Raw genomic sequence first — 8,023 nt, 5'->3', positions numbered from 1 at the left:
ATAATAAGTATTGATCAATGATAAATCACTTAGAGTACTTCTCTCTATGGCAATAGCATGGTCAGGTAGAATATTAGAGGAATAATTCATAAGTCATTCTTAATTACAAGTCAAAGCATGCATTGATTAGTGCAATTACACCTAGTAATCATGGCTAAGATCATCTTCATATCTACACATAAGGGATATTACTAGGGAAGAGTAAGAACAGAGCTTATCTTCCTTCGTAATCAGATCCTACGTGCTACCTACATCGGGGAGTGGACTACAAAGGACTCAATGGGAGTGTCACGTCCGTGATCTACCACATGACCTAGAATATAGGGTGTATTCACTGGTAACAATGTATAAGCCCCACGCTTACACAATGTCAACCACCCACCCATGGTACCTTAGAGTGAGTACTATATGAACTTATGCATGAACATGATGATAATCCAACTATACTAAGCATATAATCAAAGTAGACGATGAACATTATAATGAAGAACATAAATGAGATGAATACGATATTGTCATAACAATTGTAGCTAGCATATAAAGTAAAGGAGATACAAAAAGAGAGGGGCTACAAAGATTATACCAAACCACGCTCTTGACACGATCAAGAATCCAAGCGAAGCCTGCTTGCCTCCCTCTAGACCTAGTCTAACTAGCTATGCCCTAGAATATGATGGAGCTTTGAGGATGATTAAGGTTTTTGTCTTCTCAAATGACTTGATGCCTCAGGGGGTGGTAGGGGCTGGTATATATAGGCTAGAGCATCTAATGTGAGCCCTTGGATCAAACTGACTTAAAGGACGGCGTAGATGCAAGCTAGGAGGTGGTGGAGAACCAACATTGCAATGAGGCTAACAGGTGGGACCCTAGGAGGACGGGCGGCCTCTACATGGGGCTGGTCGGCCCCACCTGGCGGTGTCTCAGCTCCTGCTTTGGTGTGGAGTCCTCTCGAGTCTTCTAGAGCCTTCTAGTGTCTGTTTCGCGGCGGATAAGCACAATTAATTCTGACATCTAGGTCCACCTTGACGGTTTTCTAGATAAACCCTGTAGAAATCATAGATTCACCAAAACTCATGGAATTTATTAGTTTAGACTCCTAGATCTTGGTTGGTGATCATATTTATGCCCTTATGCATGTTATATTGATATTTTATAATGGTTGTTAACTATCGTCAACAAGCTCCCCCAAGCTTAACCTTTGCTAGTCCCTTAGCAAAGCTAAACTCAGCATAAATGGATCAAGAGTTGCTGCAATGCTTTCACTCCTCAAAAGTACACATGTATTCAAACAAGAATTCTCCTCCGAATTAGAATAAACCGATCTGACTTTCAAACTTACCCATATTACCTTCTTAGCCTTTACTTGGGTCTTGGGCATTTGAAAGACAAAATGATCAAGTCAAGCACTATCTCTCAAGTTCTTCGCTCAATCATTATTCTAGAGTTTTTATAGGTTTTCAAAATAAAACTCAGAGCTTCCATTCTATGACACTCTCAAGTCTCTCAATATATGTGGTATTTGTGGATCCTCACCAAGGCAATAGTGATGCTATGCCTTTCTCTTCCTACAACTAAAGCTTATGTGGAGTTCATAGGTAGGGAGAAAGCATAGAGCATACTTGCAATACATATATTGTAAAGTCAAACCTCGGATCCAAAGAGAGTTGAGTCAAACAATCAAATCAAGATGTGCATGCATGTGGATGTGTGGTGGATATATATGGTGGCTAACCTAATTCTACTATGCTCTTTGAAAACATATCTCTCTTTTGAAAAATACTTTACAAGAGAACATGGGCTATCTTATTCATCTCTTCTTCTTCTCTTTTTTTCTTTTCAGGTGAGCATCGGAGTACCCATTGTTTTAGATATCTCAGACACTTGTCCTTTTTTAACTTTTTTCTTCTTTTTTTATGAATTACTTTTTGCATAGCCCAATGCTTCTTTTCTTCAACTAAACTTTTGAAAGACAGCAACAAGAAATTGGAGCATTTATTTGATGAATATCCTATAGGGCATATTTTGGGTGTTCACTCCCAGTGTAGGAGTACAACATTTTTGGGTGGATCTAGATGGAATGGCATGTTTTTGCACCTACCCTGAGTGTAGGAGTAGTGCATATGTGGGTGGTGTGTACATGATCTTGATTTTAAGAGCATGACAAACCTCTCATAAGGGTCAACAAAGCTTGACTAAACTCAATGCAAAACAAGCAGCATATATGAGGAAGTTTTCCTAGTCTAAATATCACTTTGGCTTTGGTAGGAACTCAAGCTTGTCATACAGGAGCTCATCATATAGAATTTTTATGTTTTTTAAAAGATAAATATGCAGAACTCTAGTATCACTTGGAACAAGATAAACAGCAGCTCAGACCTTCTCATATCATATCCATCAATTACCTAGACTTAGATCAAGCATATGCTACCCACGAGTTGCAAGTTCAGAGTAAATTCTTATATCAAGACAGTCGTATCCAAAACTCGAGAGAATTCAAGGCTAAAAACTAGGTACTTGAAGGAATTACAACAGAGCAACTATTCATCATTTCCATTGCAAGCAATTATCTCATAGTCCAATTATTTATTGAGCTCTTAAAGATCAAACTTAAAGAAATCTAGACACACACTTTTTATTTTGTTTTCAGGTTTTAAGATCACACTTTACTAATATATATATATATATATAACTCGCTAGGACAAATTTTTATTTTGTTTTAGTTTGTTATGCATCTTTTTATTTCTTTAGCTAATATAAAGCAAAATCAAAAATAGTAAAACTAAAGGAAAGAAATACTTAGCTAGATACACGGGGGATGCTCTTCCCCCAAGCTAGATGTTGCCATGATCGATTGTTGAATGTTTAGTGATCATTCTCAGAGAGGGTTTGCCAGCGTATGTCCTTCTCGTCCATGGGTGGAGCGAGATGACTATAGCCGAGTGAACTTTCTCTTGGTCTTATTTATCATCCTGTAGAATACTCAAACAAAAACACCAAAACTCATGGCATAGATTAGGATATGGGGTTAGCGGTCAGCCATTCGGAGATTAGTTGTCCTTGTGGGTTTAGACAAATTTTCTAGCAGGATGTCTTCTAATAAATTTTTGGATTTTCTTATTTATATAATGCAGAAAGAAAATATGCATATATGGTATTTTTAATATTTATGCCACCACGGTGAATATTCCTATGGGTTTTTACACCATAGAATTATTCACATGGGGCTTAGGATTTTTATAATGCAATAATGAAATTTTTTATTCTCTTTTACTAATGCAATGCTAATGCAGAAAAGTAAATATGCTAAAGAGACAAATAATTTATGCAATGCTAGAAAGTAAATATGGATAACTACCGATGTTACCTCACGGCGAGGGTTTAGAATTTTAAGTCCTCTAGACAGGACTCGGCTGGAGGAAAATCCTTCATTCTTCAGGTGCATCATTTGGTCTTGGCGGTGGAGACCCAGATGGCTGCACATCTTGTGATGGTAACTCTGATAGTGATGTCACCTTCTCTTTCCATACTTGCTTAGTATGTGGTCTTAACTTTGGCAGAGCAGGTTCATCTTTCACAGGCTCTTTAGGTTCTTCATCTTCCCATTCATTCCATAGGGGTTGGTTCTTTTGATGTTGAGACATTCGATGTCTCCTCCTAGAGCAGCTCTTCTTTGGCTACTCATAAGTAGTATAACTATTGAAATAACAGTGTACCTTTTCTTTAGGGAATTGGAAGTGGACTTCCTAAGATGATGGGTGTATCATCCTCTTCTTCTCCCATGTCCAGAACCATGAAGTCGGCAGGTGCAAAGTGATCTTGTATTCTTACCATGACATCTTTCGCTATGCCTTCCAAGAATTAGATTGATTGGTCCGCCATCTGCAATTACATATATGTAGGGTATAAAGGTTTGTTACCAAATAAGTATTCATATGTTACCTTGGACATTATGTTGACTCCCGATCCAATGTCGTAGAAGGTCTTGTGGAAGATTCTTTGTCCAATGGTACACTCGATCGTTGGTATGCTAGGATCATCCTTCTTGGCAAGGAATGGTGAAGTGAGGAGGTGGTCATACTCAGATCGGAGTGTGTTGATCATGTTGACTGATTCTTCTGGTGAATACCTAGTCTTGTTCTTCCTCCTCCTGTTGTTTTTCTTCTTGGTCGCTGTTGTTTCTTTGAGCAGGTATGCTTTTTGTGGATGACTAGGAGATTGTAGGATGCGATTCTTGATAGAAAACTTCTCCTTTCTATCCTTGATTATGAAGTAGATCTTGGCATTGTCCGCGTAGATGATGGTTTTTGTGGTGCTTAGGAAAGCTCAGCCCAAGATAATGGGTGCCCTTACACCTCCACCTGTTTCCAAAACCACAAAATCTACGGGAAGATATGATTGTCCCACTCAAACAATGGCATCTTTAAGAACTCCCTTAGGGTAGCAGGGTGACTGATCTATAAGCTGCAAATGCATATTTATGTACAATAAAGGATCTCCTAAAATTTTCTCATAGATTACCTTAGGCATGATGTTGACACTTGCTCCGAAGTCACAGATAGCTTCTTGGAAAATGTGAGGTCCAATGGCGATGGGGATGACATGTCTCCCTAGATCACCTTTCTTGTCCGCAAGGTATAATCTATCCACCTTCCCATCGATGGCTCCATGTAGTAGTAACCTACATTGTGAATATCGATAAGATTTGTAGTTTCTAGATCTTCTGACTGCCCCAGAATATTACCTTTGTCAGATGGAGGAACAACAACTGCCAACTGAGCTATTTGTGATTCTATCATTTTATTAAAGCTATGCTAGTTCTTAATGGCAGAAGCAAAGCTATCCATTCTATTATTTATGTTCTCTAGAATCTTATCATTGGTAGCTGCCTTTCTAGATAATCCCTCCATAAGTTTGGATTGGCTAGCAATTAATTCTCTCAAAGGTGGTTGATTGAAATTATTATAATTGTTACCTTGATAGTTTGGCCTCTGTTGTTGGTTCCATCCTTGATTCTGTTGAGGACGATAGTAGTTATTGTTGATGAGGTTCACATCCTCATGAATTTTAGGCAACTATTCCCCAAATGCCCAGTGTTTCCACACTCTCCACTTGTCATGCAAGAATCATGAATGTGCATGACTTCTTGCTTCTCATTGGCTCGGTCTTCGAGCTTCTTCATGAGCAGGTCCATCTTGGTAGATAGCATGTCTACCTCCTTGAGTTGATGCATACCTCCACCTCTCTTGTGGGTCTGAACATGTTCTTCATTCCAACATTGATTGGAGGCCATCTTCTCCACAAGAGCTGTCGCAGCTGGGAGTGTGAGTGATAGGAATACACCTCCAGTAACAGCGTCCATAGTCTCATAGGTACTATTGGTCAACCCATGGTAGAAAGTCTGCATGAGTAGTCAATTCTCCATCCCATGATGAGGGCATTCTGATATGTAGTCTTGAAAACATTCCCATGCCTTAGGGATATATTCATTATGTTGCTGCTAAAAACTTGAAATTCTCCCATGTAGAGCATTGGTCTCGCCTATGGGAAAGAACTTTGCTAGGAAGGCAGTGGAGCAGTTATCCCATGTAGTGTTTCTATCTTTGTTGGCGTAGAACAATTGTTTCACCTTCCCCAAGAGTGAGAATGGGAAAAGGTGAAGTAGTATGGCATCTTTGGTTACTCCTTTGATGGTGAAAGTGCTGCAGATCTCTAGAAAGTGTTGGAGATGAGCACTTGCATCTTCATGTGCCTTTCCACAAAATTGGCTTGCTTGCACCATGTTGATGAGAGCTGGCTTGACTTCAAATCCATCATCTCTGACATTGGTTGTCAGTCTAGTATGGATGTTGGCCATAGTTGGAGTAGAGAATTCACAGAGAGTCTTATTAGCCATAGCTTCAAATTCAGGTGTTAAGCTTCACCTTATTTGGTTGTCTTCTGAATCTAAAGCTAAAACTTTCTTGAGTTTAGCCTTAGTTCTCTTAAGTAGTGCTTCTGGATCATCAACGTAGTTTGTTAGAAGATCAAAACCGGTCATACATTACCCTGCATAAGATACACAAGTAGACAACACAAGGGTAAGCCTGTTTGAGTAGAGGTCAATTGTTATCTCGATCATATCAATAGTATAAGTTTATCAATACTTCCTTTGCCTAGCAACCTTCCCCGGCAACAGCGCCAGAAATGCTTATTAGTATTTATTAACTTGTCACTTGTTTTAATACCCACCTATTAATTACCTACATCTCCTAACATTACTTTACTAGGTTGTCATCCCTAGTGATGGTGCTAAAGATGCTTGTTGGTGCTGCCTAGCATCACTACTAGAATGATACTAAGTAGTTCTTTATCATCTTATGTGGCTAGAAAGAATATATAGATATGAATGAAAAGGTATCTACAAGTGCATAGATAATATACCATTGTAGCACTTCACTCGAGAGTATTTCAGGTATCGTTATTTATATTTTTACCACAGGGAAGGTCTAGCATGGACATGTATTGATAACTTATACTATTGATGGAGAAGTAAACCATAAACAATATTCTACTCATAATAGGGGTAATTCATAGGATAATATATATATATATATGTGTGTGTGTGTGTATATGTATATATATGTATATATATATGTATATATATAATAATAAGTATTGATCAATGATAAATCACTCAGAGTTCACCTTTCTATGGCAATCGCATGGTCAGGTAGAATATTAGTGGAATAATTCTTATGTCATTCTTAATTACAAGTCAAAGCATACATTGATTAGTGCAATTACATCTAGTAATCATGGCTATGATCATCTTCATATCTACACATAAGGGATATTACTAGGGAAGAGTAAGAACAGAGCTTATCTTCCTTCATAATCAGATCCTATGTGCTACCTACATCAGGAGTGGACTACAAAGGACTCAATGGGAGTGCCACATCCGTGATCTACCACATGACCTAGAATATGGGGTGTATTCTCAGATAAACAATGTATAAGCACCATGCTTACTCAATGTCGACCACCCACCCATGGTACCTTAGAGTGAGTGCTATACGAACTTATGCATGAATATGATGATAATCCAACTATACTAAGCATATAATCAAAGTAGATGATGAACATTATAATGAAGAACATAAATGAGATGAATATTGATATTGTCATAACAATTGTAGCTAGCATATAAAACTAATGGAGATATAAAAGAGAGGGGGTACAAAGATTATACCAAACCACACTCTTGACACGATCAGGAATCCAAGCGAAGCATGCTTGCCTCCCTCTACACCTAGCCAAACTAGCTATGCCCTAGAATATGATGGAGCTCTGTTGACATTTCTTAGCATCACTCTTAACTAAGTTGTCATCCCTAGCATGATGCCAGAAATGCGTTGTTGGTAATTATTAGAACACTTGTAAACTATATATATAAGGTATCCGCAAGCGCATAGATAATATACCATTGTAGCATTTCACCCAAGAGTATACCGAGTATCGTTATTTATATTTTATCCACAGGGAGGAGCTATGGGGTTGTGCTGACATAGAGATATTGACAAATATGTATACTTATGATAAACCACTCTCATGCTATGGTAGGGGTAAGTCAAGTGATAAATAAATGATAAGTGTAAGGTAATAATGGTATTCCAGAGATAGAAATAGATACTCATAAAATGTAGTAAGGCTAAGCAATAGATTCATCAAGAGCAAAAGATTCCTGAGTCATTATTTATCTACTAAGTCTTTTGTACACCCAAGTATATACACCCTCATCTATAGTATAACTAACTTTGGATCTACGCATAAGGAACATTACTAAGAAAGATTAAGAACAGAGCTTGTCTTCCTTCACAATCATGTTCTACGTGCTCTACAAATGGGGAGTGGACTACAAAGGACTCAACAGGAGTGTCACATCTGCGATCTACCACATGACCCAGAGTGCAGAATGCATCTACAGGCAAACAATATCTAAGCACCATGCTTACATAATGTCGACCACTTAACTCTCTCAAGAACT

General features: G+C 38.3%; 1 non-coding gene across 1 annotated transcript; it reads left to right on the top strand.

Annotated features, from left to right (window-relative positions):
- Positions 1–5,420: 5,420 nt before the first annotated feature.
- On the top strand, positions 5,421–5,529 carry LOC136478613 (small nucleolar RNA R71). The gene has a single exon (XR_010764335.1). It is a non-coding gene; the product is annotated as a small nucleolar RNA R71 (small nucleolar RNA).
- The last annotated feature ends 2,494 nt before the right edge of the window (positions 5,530–8,023 follow it).

This window comes from Miscanthus floridulus, chromosome 8 (genome assembly GCF_019320115.1).
Source record: "Miscanthus floridulus cultivar M001 chromosome 8, ASM1932011v1, whole genome shotgun sequence".
NCBI lineage: Eukaryota > Viridiplantae > Streptophyta > Magnoliopsida > Poales > Poaceae > Miscanthus > Miscanthus floridulus.
The sequence above is the reverse complement of the archived record's forward strand: the minus strand, read 5'-3'. Positions and strand labels throughout refer to the sequence as shown.